This window comes from Urocampus carinirostris, chromosome 10 (assembly GCF_059441175.1).
Source record: "Urocampus carinirostris isolate Australia breed hairy pipefish chromosome 10, RoL_Ucar_1.0, whole genome shotgun sequence".
Classification (NCBI taxonomy): domain Eukaryota; kingdom Metazoa; phylum Chordata; class Actinopteri; order Syngnathiformes; family Syngnathidae; genus Urocampus; species Urocampus carinirostris.
Window position 1 is genome coordinate 2,663,908 of NC_142358.1, and position 14,912 is coordinate 2,678,819.

General features: G+C 37.9%; 1 protein-coding gene across 1 annotated transcript in view; it reads left to right on the forward strand.

The window, feature by feature from the left end:
* Positions 1 to 14,912, forward strand: part of LOC148357486 (FRAS1-related extracellular matrix protein 2-like) — a 209,321-nt gene that overhangs the window by 167,319 nt on the left and 27,090 nt on the right. The window lies entirely within an intron of this gene.

Consider the following 14,912-nt stretch of genomic DNA (forward strand, 5'->3'; position numbering starts at 1 on the left):
CTTATCTATTTATTTATTTATTTTTCTTTCCAAACCAATTCAATCTACTATCTTAGCTTCACCTACTTAATGTGAAAATGACGTGCATTGATCTACAATGATTCATCTTACTCATTTTTATTCGACCCAATGAATATTTCCTCCATATTCAATGAAAAGAAAGTATTTACTCACGTTTTTACACTATTCTCGTACAACAATGCTTCCATCTCAAATTACTCAATTGGATTTTTCCTCGTCTTCACATTCCTTAATTTTCCAATTTTGAACCGAAAACCGGAATAGGTTAACTTTTTCTTTTTGTTATTGTATCTTTAGTAAGTGTTATTCTGGCATTAACTTCATTTAACGCATCTAAAATAACTCAAACATAAGTTCTCTAAACTTATCACACCTAAATTTATCGTTTTCCAATTGAAAAAACAAAAAAAAAAATTTGGACCGAAAAAAAAACATTTTTTGGAACCCCTTAGGCCCGCAGGCGTTATGTTGTACACCGTTAGCGTCAAACCGATTTCTAAAAAAAAACGAACGTTTTCGATTCCTAACGAGACGTGCTATCGATTTTATCTAAAACAATACATTTTAAACCGTCTCCCTCTTTAAAAACGTTTTTCTCGTCTCAATGAGTACTGTATTGTTCCCTTTTTCCTTTTCCTTCGATATTTTTCTGTTAATCCTTTCAGTTACGTGGGCCGATTAAACGCTGGACAACCATATAGACAAGAAAGATAAGAATACAGGAAAGAATACAAACACTTACAACATTGAACAAACATAAAACATATGACAAGACAGAGGGCCCACAAAAATTTAAGTTAATTAGTCAAATTAAGTCAGTGCACATTGAGGCCATGTGCCTACACAACTACCGAGTTAGGGTTATGGTTTTCCTCTTCTACACAATTTCCCGAATTTTACGTACTGGCCGTGCACTCATTTTTGGCTGTCGGCGTTGGTGTAGGTTTTTCTGGACTTTGGCGTGTCGGTACCCTTCTCGCCTGTATCGTCACATTAAGGTTTAGCATATTATCCGTCACTTTAGTCTGTACTGTCGTTAACACATTTGGTTTCTGGTATTCCATCGGCACTCCGACTGGTTGCGCGTTTTTATATTTATTTTAGGTGAAAATCAAAATCCCTACTCTAAGATGCCCTATCCATTTTGAGCATTCTATCTCAAAATTCTAACTAGAAGATAAACAATTTATTTTTTAAATTGTCAGTTCTAAATTTCAAATTTTGCTTTTTCACTAAATACAGTCACTGGATCAGTTTAACCATTATCCTTGTCAGAATCATTTACCCTGATTTAAGTGTTTGAGTGTTCTCTTTTGTAGATTGATCACATCCGAGAAAAAATTTGTATGCACTTTTTATTTGCATTTTCTTTTGATTTTCAATGTGTTATCTTGCTGTTGGCCATTTCCCTCAAGGCAGATGACCAGGATAGATTGTTAAACTGTCAATTTAACCCAAGAAAAGACGTTTTTATTGTTATGATTCACTCTTTGTTCTGCCTTTTATAAAAATCATAACCTATATATGATCTTTTCAGTAAGTAAATTTGTTCAAAACAACAGTATTTTGCAAAGAAAGCAGGTAATTCACGTTCAAAGTGAATGATTTTGCCAAAAATGAAAAATACCATCCCAAAATGTTCTCAATGTGGGCGATTTGCTAATGGTGAATGGTTATCTTAATTGATTTTTGTTAATCAATTTGACAAACATTGCAAATTTTGTAATATTACAACATTTCTTCTGTGTAATATTTTTCTATCCGTCCAAATTTCGTAATTTGAATCTCAAAAAACAGTTATATGGAGAGCTTATTCAGAAGACAATTTTTCATCAATTTCGGAAAAAACTAGGTTTTAACTTATTTTTACGGAATGTCTCAACTTCCCCCCTGAGTTAAAAACTAAGTTCACAATCTATGTCTCTCTTTCGTCTGACTCATCCCATAATACTCGGAATTTCAGTAATTCAAACTTGTCTTCTATCGCAATCGCACTATTTATACACGTCCTTCTACTCAATCAAGGAAGCAAGGTTTAGGGCGCTCTGAGGAGAGGGATGACTGAGTATGGGCGCCAAGAGTGGACTGAGAGTGTGATCGTGGCCACTGTGTTGTGCGGTGCAGAGACGATTCAGTTTTATTAAGACGACAGCAGTGTGCGTGTGTGTGTGTCGTCGTATCGATACTAATAACTAAATGGAGTGGAATGGAACTATGATGACTATAACATGAAACCAAACGAGACGTCACGCTCTATAGAGAATTTATCGACCTATTTCATCATCGCCTACAATCAGCTCAAAAATTTTTTCCAACATTCTGCTTCTTAAAAAGAACCTAAAAAGAAATCCGTCATTAAAAGCGCAATTAACCACCAGTCCATCGTCCCAAAAACAATGGTTCTAAGTCAAGGGTGGGCAAACTTTTGGCGTCACGAGCCTGGTGACACACCCAGTTTTTCTCATTTACAGTTATGATGTTATATTTCATTGTATTTATTTCATGTTTATCTATTTTGTGTATATGTATGAACCCCTACTGAACACCAGCATACCTTCAGGGCAATTGCAGTTGATTCAACAAGGTTCGTTTGCTTTCGGAACGGACTAATCCCGTTTCAATCCAACTGATTCAAATTGTTAATGTGTTTCAATTTACAATAGTTTCATCATTCCATATTTACTGCTAGAACCAATTAAACTTATAAGTAGAGGTACAACTGTGTTATTGTAGTTGTGCACGTATGTAGTATTTCTGTCATGTCCAGCATGGTCGCCGTGACGACCGTCTAATTTGCGTGTGTCCTTCGTAAGGGCTTGCCCGTTCTGAGTAAAAGCCTGTTTTATGAGTATTCCTAGTCTGAGTTCCTGTTTGCCTGTAAGCCAGTTGCTGTTTTGTTTATTCCCTAAGCGTTGGACAATTTTGCTGAATAGAAGTAACTGGTCGTTAAGCGATTGAGTTCTGGTCCGCTCTGCACTTAACTCAACCATTTCTGCAGTAGTATCTTATAATATTTACAAAATAAGATTAAATAAGATTCTGTAATATTTTCGAAGTCTGTTGTAGTATTTTTGAAGGATTTTTTTTTTTTAGTAGCGCTAGTATTAATGCCGTTGTAGTTTTGTAGCAGTATTCTTGCAGAATTTCTGTAGTTGGTCTTTTTAGAATTATAGCCGTACCATATACCATGTCCCGTTTTCCAAGCTCTATATTCCGTTTTCTAGTAATTTCATAGAATTTCTGTAGTAGGATTTACATTATCGTAATACTTTACCATCCCATTTCTTGTTCTCCTTTGGTTTACTGCACATGAATGGCTGGATTAAACCCTAGAGGTTTAATTCTGACCCACTTGTGGAAAAATGTATTTGATAGTGTTACTTCCGGCGCCGTCACGAATGGCAGCCACTCCAGCAGCTCCCGTGTTATTTTCGCTACTTTTGTGATTTATTTATTTGTTTACTTATTTTTGCTTACTTTATAGTGCCTTGCAACACTTGGACTACTTTCTATAATACGTACACTAAACAACACCACCTACATTGGACATTACCGAATCTTACTGCAATATGTATTCTGTGTAGCACTATTTAGTTACTCTATATAACATGCTAAAGTGGGCATTTGCACGTCACACTGGGTATTTGTATATTGTATTCTTTTGGCTTTATTATTGTATTGTTCTCAGCTCAGGGATGCTGCTGGAAATGTGAATGTCCCTCAGGGGATGAGTAAAGTATCTATCTATCTATCTTTCTGATTAATTCGTTCACCCCTGTGCTCAGCATCTTTTTCTATAACAAAATCTTAAGTATTGCGTGGTACGTATCTTCTTATTCTAAAGCAAAACAACATGTTATGTCTATGTTTACTTGCCTTCAATTAGATATTGATCCTTTTAATAATTTCCTTTTATTTTCATAGCTTATCTATAAAAATACTGTTATATGTTTTGCACAATGCTGACAACTTTTTTTTTTTTTTGCACTACAATGACTATTTTTCACCAAATGCATATTTACACAAACCTCAACTGTATGTAACATTTTAAATGCACATTCTTGTGTAAATATTGTATTAATTATAACTATAACCTCATCTCTTCCGATCCTTTACCTAACTCTGAAGATGGAGTGTCATGCCAAATTTAATTGTCAGTTACAATATGTGAACCCGTTTTGTAACTATGTCCGTAAAGGTATATTCCATTCCATCATAAATGGTCTGGATTTATATAGTGCTTTTCAAGACCCTGGGGAACTCCAAAAACACTACCTAATGTGTTGTTTTTCATACTTTCGTCTCAAGTTTTTCATACCCAATTTTCAGCAAATGATCCTTATTTAAATAACTTATGTTGTATGTCTGTCTTAGTGTTTCTTTTTCCCTTTCTTTCAGAAATAAAGCAAAACAATATACTAGGTAAACTTTTTTGTGTAATTCAGGGGCACTTAGAGTCTCGTTAAGTTTTATCGTGCTTACGTATTGAGATGTTTTAGTAAATTAGCCAGTTCATTCAATTTCTAAATTTTTCTCTAAATTTAAGTACTAGTAGACATTAATTATCTTAGTTTAATTAATTTCCATTCATTTCCCATGCAGTTATATTTTTAAATCACCATGATATGTCTCGAAATCCACTAATCCGTTATTTTTAATTCTTTTAATCCTTTCCAGGGTTGATCAATCTTTTTCTCATTGTCTTCCAAAAAAAAATGCTCTTTTCCATAGACAATGTTTCATTTTAACTTAACCAAACCATAAGTCAGCTATTGTTTCACATTTATTAATCATTTGTCAAACGTAACACTCATTCTAAAAAATTCAGTGTGGAATCAATTGTCCTAAAAAAAAAACTGCCATTCGTGAACTCAATGTCAAAAATTTCTAATTGTCTTTTCATCCCTCTGTAATCATAATCTCTTATTGTTGATTCAATATAAAGCAATACATACTTGTCACTCATGAATTATCTTTTTGACTCGTATTTATTTTATATTATTATCATAATCTTTTATTCCGCGCAACAATCTTCGTTTTTACGCAATTGTCTTAGTTCCCTTTGTTTCTTTTTTTCTTTTCTTTTTAAAAGAAATATTTTATTCAGTGACTGAAATAGCTTCAGCTACGTTATTAATGATGTCTAGTCTCCAATTTTCTTCCCTGTGATAATATGTCGTCATTTTCAAACTTCTTTCAATTTTTGATAATTCGAAATCATTCATACCACTAGTAATCTATTATTGAATATGAGAAAAACTAAGGAAACAACCCTGTTACGTATTACGCCTCTTTTGAATTTGTCCATTTATAACCAACGAAAAGATGGACACTGAAATTATGGACGGTTTCCAGTCGTCTTCTTTGTTTTACTCGCCCTTGCTTTATTAGGAGCATAACTACACGTCTTAAAAATTCTTACCCTTTTGCCATTCGCATATTCAACGAGAGATGATTAGTTCTGTTATTTAAACATTCTTTCTTTTTAAACTATTCTGTATAATTATCTCGTATTATACACTCAGTGTTTTCATTTCACCATGTTCCTGTGTCCCAGATGCATCATCCATGCTGGGGACGCAAACTTTTCCTTTAAATTGTCATTATCATTTAATTCCTCTTTAACAAAGATTCAACGCATTACATCATCGTTACTTTGGTTTTGCTGTATGAGTTTTTATTCTTCTGCACGCCGATCTTAGCTAATGAGATCTTGTCGCTTCGAGATTACGTCATTGCTGTTGGTAATTGGTTAAGTCAGTCTTTTTCATTGGACAAAACTGCTTTTTTCTCAATTTATTGAAGAGAGCCAGCTCATAAATGCCCTTTTTGTACTTAACTTGGTATTTAGTTCTGTAGTTATTTATTTTTAATTGATGTAGTGTACTATGTCTTTGTTTTAAAGTACTATATTGAATCGTTAGTTTTGTGATACTGTTTAGTATACCTCTAGGGCACAGGTGTCAAAGAGGCTGCAGGTTGAAATATGAAACCCAGGTGCCTTGAACAAAGACACTGTTCTGTATTTCTTTCGCTTTCTCTCTCTCTTTTCCACCCCTTTTCTCCCACTCTGTCTCTGTCTCTTTCACTCTCTGTGTCTCTCTTTTTCTCTTTCTTTGTTATTTTGTCTCTTTCTCTCTCTCTCTCTCTTTTTAACTTCTTTTGCTCTAACTTCATTTTTTCCTTTCCTCTCTTTTCTCTTTCTTCCTACCCTTCACGCTTTCTTTTCTCTCCTTCTGTCTTTCTATTTCTCTCTGGATTTCTTTCTTTCTCTTGAATCTATCAGTCAGGCCCCCGACAGAATGTTTGTTCTATCGTGTGGCCCCCGAGTTCAAATGACTTTGACACCCTTGCTCTAGGGGCATTTCTCTATTACCGTATTACTGTCGTAGTATTTCTACGGTACTTTCATTCAGCGATTTTAATTTTCACTGTGTGACGTTTTGAGTGTCGAGCGACTTAAAATTCGACTCTCTCCCGCCGTCACCTATGAGTGCTGATGCTCATTTTGTCTGCCACTCTGTCCCAAAATGAAAATGTTAAAAATCCCTACAACTGAAGATACTTACGTATTTTTATTATTATTATTATTATTTACTTTTAGCACAGGCGCTGGGCAATGGAGCAAAATGCGCATGTCCTGTTTATAGTTCTTAACACTTACCCAATCAAAACGTTTGAGTCTCTTTGCTACAGCTTCTGGATAAAACGTTCGTTCTCGGTTAAGGTTTTTTCCTGCGAGTTTTTATTAGAAATGTCTTGATAGTGAACCTAAATCGTTTAATTAGCTTTCTTATAAAGTATTTTTAGCAACTTACATCCAAAACAGGGACTGCTGTTGTGACTACGTGACTGTAAACTAGAGTAATAATTAGAAGAAAATAGTGCTTCTTTGGGCACTGTGACTCTCCTTATTTATCCTGTTCAGCACTTTTACTTCGGTTGCACTCCACAGTGCAAAGACATCTTGGGGTCAATGTATACACACTGTCCCTTTAAAAGATTTCGAGTGCATGTTTCTTACGAAACCATATTCTAAGAATTATATTTTACACATTTTCGTCATATCTCACATTTTTTCTTTTTTCCTGTAATATTTTTAATTTTGGTACTTTCGAGCTTCCATACCTCAGGGCCAGTGAGCCCTTCATGAGGTAAAATGTACTTGTACTTCCCAAATCCTCAACCGTTTTGGCATATCATACAGTAGTGTCACACTTAACCGGGCCGCTGTCTCTAGGATGCGTCATGGTCTGCAACTGCAGCGTCGCTTCTTGGATCTCCGGTTGCACTTTCGGAACCACAATTTCCATTCGCCGCTGCGATTTCTCGAGCTCTGCTCCTAGTAACAATCATATCAGACAATTTATTATCACACACAGCTTTGTCATCCACATCTTGTTTTCCTAATTTTAACGTTACTGCCCTGTTGATCTTGCTTGGTCTCGTTGACGGTGGCAGCGTGAGCCGTGGTACAGTGGTTCAGATGGTACCCTTTTGAGCTGTCCTCGACCTGGACTGCGGCCAGCGTTGCCCTCACGATGGTGTACGGTCCCTCACGCCTCGGATGGTTCCACTTTCGTTGAAACCTTGTTGTAGACGAGATCCCCTGGGACGTCTTTTCAAATGGTTGTTCGACCTTGGACTCTTGTCAGCCGGTAGATGACAGCCGTCAATTGTCTCATACAGTCTCTCAGTTCAGTTTGTAGTTGCTCAAGTGGCGGCCCCTTATAGGGACCTCCTAGATGCGGCGCTGGTCTGCCTGTTAGCATTTCATGCGGTGTTAAATGCGTGATCCAATGAGTTTGCATGCGATAACTCATCAGCGCTAACTGTAGCGCATCCCCTCAGTTGAGCCTAGTACTCACAAAGATCTTGTTTATCTTTGATTTTAATATTCCATTTACTCTTTTCCACCATCCCTTGACTTTGTTGATAAACCTCACCGAACCGTTGTTTAATGTGTAGTTTTTGTAAGATGCCCTTCACGACCTTTTGAACAAATGTTATCCGAGCTTATTTCTGACGGTATGCCAAATCGCGGAATAACTTCTCTAATCAAAAACCTAATTACTGTTCCCGCACCTAGATCTTTTGATGGCACTGCTCCTATTATTCCTACTACTCCTATTATTATTATTCTCTCCGTCTACCGTGGCCTGTATCTGATATAAAGTCAAAGGTATTCCCCTGTTACCTATTCTCCTTAATAATCCTCCTGATGCTCCTGCATCTGGAGACACATCACCGTTTTCCTGGAAAGCAGATTCAAAATACAATTTTAGCAGTATTTCTGTGTTAAAAATAAAATAATTCACAATCCAAACGTATCAATATTCCTCAGATTTGTAAACACTACGTCAATCAACAAGATTCTAGCGTGATTCAATGCAGACTCGTGTTGTTCGTTATCACCGCCTCGTCGACGGCCTTGGCCGTCTGGCTCAGTCCATCGTGACGTTCCACTCGCAATCCGCTGCAGGAATGTGCCATGAGCTTTATCAGTGCCACACTGACCTTGGCGCCCAGTTGTCTACCTCTTTCTCCTCGAAACTGGCTGCAATCAGTTCAGATTGCCACCTGCTCACTGTTTGAGGACAGCCTGGATGTGCTCCAGTGTCCCCACGACCCTGCTGTAGACAAGCGGCGCAGACAACGGATGAGTGAACGTCTTTGTTTGTTTTTTGCCATCTTCAGCCCTTTTCAACAGTCCGTCTGACTTCTGAATCCTGTTAAATCGGTTATGTTTACAAACTCGGATGTTTAGTCTAGGTTAAATGACCATGAAGAGATCACCTAAGCAATTAAATTCTTAAATTTGTCATGGTCTTCCTCAAGATCGAGTAATCTGCCCCTCATTGTCTTTTGAAAATGCTTGCCAAATTGTTTCCTCAATTTACCCAAACTATACTTATCACGTTTATCGGAACAAGATCCCACAAATCAAAAGGCCACACGCAAACGGAGCACTTGACGAATTAAGTAATCCCTCCACTTTTTTTTTTTTCCATACAGCAAAGGAGCGAAAGACGGGGGAAAGACGGGGGTGGGGCGGGAATACACACGGTTGAGCTCAACTCACACAGAGCGAAAGACGGGGGAAAGACGGAGAGTGGTGGGGGTGAGCTTTGTGTGCGAGAACAACCCACAAAAAGCAAGACACTTTAACGCACATACAAGACCGTAAAATGTAGAATAAGCAGTCACTCCATCATTCATCCATGCTTCCTTAACTCCTCTCCCAACGCCAAACAAAACAAAAAAACAAAAAACAGTTAAGTATAAATCACCCGCGCACTCTCACTCAGGCGGCCGGGGGAGAAACCGAACCGAACAGAACACACATCCACAGACAGAGAGACACACGCACAATTAACGCCAGCTGGCACACACACCAACATTTCCGAATGAGACATCTCCCAGACTGAAAACATGTCAGCAATTCTCACACATTCTTTGTATCGCTTGTTTCTATGCGAATATATCTTAATAATACAACATCTGATTACTGCTCATTTTTCTAACGCCGGTATAACCTTTCAGATTGTAGAAAATGGCGAGGTTCCATGCACCACACTTTTTCTTAAGTGCAAGGTTACATATCCCTCCCAAACCATCAATCGACTAGGGAGACACATAAAACATGCCCCGTATTAACCATACATAGATCGTCTACTCTCGAACTGTCACTTTAGCAAATGACGACGTCTTATCACAGCTTTACACAGATCTCAAGACAATCATAAATATACAAATACCGACGCCGCTGCAACCTCTTATCCAGGTTAAATTAGCCTTTTCCCTTTTTCAAGCAGCCTATGTCCCAAAACAAACAGGACTCTCTGAGCTCAGAATCCCGTCGGACATAAAAATCACAACTCAGTCTATATATCTCATCCGTCCGAACTTGGGCCTGACTATAGACGGAAAATCCCACGTGCACGAATTTTCATAATTTAGCTCCGACGTCACAGGCTCCCGTCCCCCCACGAATCTCGACAAGCAAATTGAAACAAGGAGAGAAAAAAACTATCCTTACCTCAACCGCTCATTCGAGACCGTTCCACTGAGAAGTCTTTTCCCTTTTCTGTTTATTTAATTAGTGCCAATCCACGTTGCGGCGCCAAATGTTGTAGAAATTGGAGGTCCGATAATCGAGAGAAAGTCTTCTCATAAGTGGATAAAAGAAATAGACAGGAGCCCGCTTCGTTATGGAGGGAGATGTCACTTTATTGATGCGTCAATAAAGATCTCACAGAGCTAGGAACATGACAATGTATTTAAAGCTGGTAGTGACGATTAGGCTTCGATTGAGTACACCCCAAAAGGCGGTCCTGTATTACGTATCAAGTACAGAGCGTCCCGTCCCTTGCACGCTATCTTCAAGGAAACTTAATGTCTGCCAAGAGTATCTTCAAGGATGTCTACCCGACCTTTTCCCACAAACGTAAGCAAGTCTTTCTAAATTTCCACATGTATGCAAATCCATTCTACATTTGCAAGTGTATTTGCCACAACAGTCTGAGGAAGTATTCTAATATTTTGAGATAGGATTTTTGAGTTTTTTTCAGCTGTAAGCCAAAATCAGCAATATTCAAATAATAAAAGGCTTGAAATAGTTCAGTTGATGTGTAATGAATCCAGAATGTATGACATTTTTGTTTTTTTAATTGCATTACAGAAAATAAAGAACTTTATCAAAATATTCTAATTTTCTGAGACAGTCCAGTATATATATATATATATATATATATATATATATATATATATATATATATATATATATATATATTTTTTTTTTATTTTTTTTTTTTTTCAAGGGGCGTCGCTACTTTTTGCAGGAATCCCCCTCGGCCGACGGCCCAAGCACAGCGCGTCGTTCTCGTTTCCCGGTGTTGTGCCCAAATCCAACTCCCGTACAGAATCCTCCCCCCCTCGCATTCTGCTGCGCTTCCGACAAAAGCGATCGTATTCTATATAATACGCTTATTGAAACCATAAAGCGAGCTAATTAAAATAATTGGGCGATTGTAGTCTAAAAAATGCGTTTATTTAAACAATAAAGCGCGATCGTATTCTACAAAATGCGTTTGTTAACGCGGATGAAAAAGTCACCAACGTCACGTCTCCCGCTCGGGCCGCGATGGCTCTACATGGCGCTACAGGGCCCTCGATGGGGGGGAAAGGGGTAGGGGGGACCTGTGGGGGTTAGGGAGCGGTGAAGCGGAAGCCGCGTGGACCCAGCAGTGGCAGCCGTGGGCTACCAGTACACTCAGTACGGCCAGAGTAAGTCGAGAGCCTTCCCGGCTTAGCATGATGCTCGTGGCGCACGTTAAAGCTCGTGTTTGCTGACGGGATCTCAAAGACTATTATGCATTACGGCGGTGAAGTGGAAGCCGCACCAAAACCGCGCGCCGGTGTTGTGCCCAAATCCGACTCCCGTACAAAATCCTCCCCCCCTCGCATGAACGCGCATTCTGCTGCGCTTCCGACAGGCCGTCGCGGTGTCGTGCGTATCGCGCCCAAAAGTACCCGCGCCGCGTGTTAGGGGCTCGCTCGCGAATAATAAGGATAAGCGGTGCAGACAATGGGATGAGATGAGATGAGATTTTTTTTTTTTTTTTTAAGGGGCGTCGCTACTTCGCAGATTTTCACTTTTTGCGGGTGGCTTTGCTCCCCATTAAACGGGTTTAAAAAATAATAATTGTTAAAAAATTATTAGTATTTTTTATTTTTATTTTTTAAGGTGCGCCGCTACTTTGCGGATTTTTACTTATCGCGGGTGGTTCTGGTCCCCATTAACCGCGATAACCGAGGTCTTACTGTATACTGTGTTCTCGATTTTACTTTTATTTTAAATTTCCTTTCAAGATGACATTTATGTTTTTAGCGTTGGATTTTATCAAATAAATTTCCTCGAAAAATGCAACTTATACTCCGAGAGCGGCTTATATATATTTTTTCCTTCTTAAATAGGCATATTTTGGCCAGTGTTACATACTTAGGAGCATGGGTGGGCAATCTACGGCCCGCGGGCCACATGCATATCTGCAAGCTTTTTCATCCGGCCCGATAAACAAAAAAGGTCAAAATATAATGACAACTGAATATAATCGTAATTAAACTAATATTAATAAAAGATGTGTTTCTGTGCTATTTTTGTACCTATTGACCCCCAAAAATACTACTACAGAACTACTTAAAAAATATTAGGTAGTCTATGTAGCTCTTAAAAACTGTATGATTTTGTATTTATTTTGAAAAGTAAAAGAAATACTGAAGAGGTAGTATGAAAATACTACTACGGCAATACTATAACACAAAAGTGCTACTACAGAAACATTACAACAGAAACACTACAAAAATTAAATTTCAGAAATGTTCCAACAATACTAAAAAAATACTCCAGAAATACTACTTTGGAAATCCTACAAAACTTAATAGAAATACAACAAAATACTATTATGTAAGTAATTTACTACTTCTACAAAAATACTACAAAAATACAACTAACGTGATACTCTCATACAAAAATACTACAATGCAAATATGACAAAAAAATACTACCGCAGAAATACAACAAAAACACTAGTCAAGTCATGTTTATTTGTATAACTCTTAATCACAAAGAGTCTCAATGGGCTGTACAGACCACAGATTATTGTAAACCGCAGACTATTATTACACCATCCTCTGATCTAAAACCTACACGAGGGCAAGGAAAATCTTAAAAGCCTCAACATGAGATGAATGAAGAAACCTTCAGAAGGGACAGCACATGAGGTAATCAGATATTGTCAACACAAAAAAGGTTATTCATATCCTATATAATATAGGTGTGTTTTAAGCCAAGATTTAAAGAGTTGCACTGAGGTTGCGGATCAAATATCAGGGGGAAGAGCATTCCACAGCACCGGGGCCCAAATGGAGAACTCTCTCAAACCTGCGCATCTCTTCTTGGCTCTTTTGATTCCTAGTAGACCAGCATTTTCAGAGAGAAGGTTCCGGACTAGAACATAGGGGGAAATTAAATCTAAAAAGATATAAGGGAGTCCATGCATGATTTAGTACAGGGGTGGCTAACCCGGTCCTGGAGAGCCGCACATCCTGCATGTTTTGGAGGTTTCTCTGCTCCAACACAGGTGACACCAATTTTCAGCTTGTTAGCAGGCTTTGCGAGAGCTTGATAACGGTCCAGGTGAGTGTAATCACCTGTATTGGAGCAGAGAAACCTCCAAAACATACAGGACGTGCGGCTCACCAGGACTGGGTTGGCCACCCCTGATTTAGTATAATACTAACAGAACCTTAAAATGACATCTTAAGCTAATAGGGAGCCAATGCAGTTTAGTTAAAATCGGGGTAATGTGATCAAACTTTCTTGTCTTAGTTAAAAGCCTGACTGAAGCTTTTTGTACCAGCTGCAGGCTCTTGATTTTGGACTTTGGGAGACCGGAGAGTAGTGCATTACAGTAATCGAGACGGGAGGTAACAAACGCATGAATTGTAATCTCCGCATCCGACTGAGACAGCAGAGGGCGAATTTTAGCAATGTTGCGAAGATGGAAAAAAGCTGTTCTAGTAATATTCTAAACATGTGTTTGAAAGGACAGAATGTGGTCAAATATGACACCTACATTTTTGACTGAGTCACTCTGGGTGATATTACATTTGTCAATGTTCAGAGCAGTTTTTGAGAGCAAGTCACGGCATTTAGATGGACCAATAACTAACATTTCAGTCTTTTCAGAGTTAAGGCGCAAGAAGTTGAGTGACATCCATTCTTTTCTCTCAGTGCGGCAGGCCTCCAAATGTCCACAGTTTAGTGGGGCAGACTCCTCCATCGTAAGATATAGTTGAGTGTCATCTGCATAGCAATGGAAACTGATATTATGCTTGCAAATGATATCACCTAATGGAAGCATGTAAATGCTGAAAAGAAGGGGGCCAAGTGCTAAATCCTGCCGAACACCACAGGTAACACTAAAGGGCTCAGATGTAATTTCACCATATTTAACACAGTGCGTCTGATCTGAGAGGTCGGATCTGAACCAAAAGAGGACGGTTCCTGAGAGACAAATCCATTTTCCAACCAGTCTAGTAAGATATTATAAGGTCCAGTAGCAGCAAGAGTGATGAAAATTAAATTTTAGTAATATTGCAAAAATACTACAGAAATACTACAAAAATCCAACCGAAGAAATACTCCAAAAATACAGAAAAAAATACAACTTCAGTAATACTACAAAAATAAATGTCAAATTGAATGCTTAAAACAAGGAACCAATACATAACTTTACTTTAATTGTGAGCATTTGAAAACAAATTTGATGAAACTAATCTATTTAAAAGCAAACATAAAGACTTATAACTTGTCGATGTCTGCTTCTATATGTATTCATAAATAAATAATTGGATAAATACTATTTGGCCAAATTTTTCAACCCAACGCGGCCCGACTCCAAATAGTTGCCCACCACTGCTCTAGAGAGACTTACATTATCGTCCAGAATATAAAGTAACTACATTCCTATTTTCTTTACAAAAAAAGGGACTTTCACAGTGTATTTGACCACTAGATGCACTGTAGTTGTATTTTGTAGTGCAACTGAAAACAAGTTATACAAAGCACAAGGAATGATACAAAATACAAAGACTGAAACTGGTTAAATTGAAACAATTTTCTTCTCATTTGTTTGCGCAGCCTTTCACAAAAAATGTTTTTGAGGGGTAACTATAGCAATGTCTTATCTTGTGAATATTTTAAACAATGCACGTTTTTATGGTACTTTGTGTATTTTTTCTTATTTTACCGATAATGTTTTTTTTTATTAATGAATAGTTTTTTTACTACTAGGAGGCACTAAATAATACACAACATCCTCTTTATA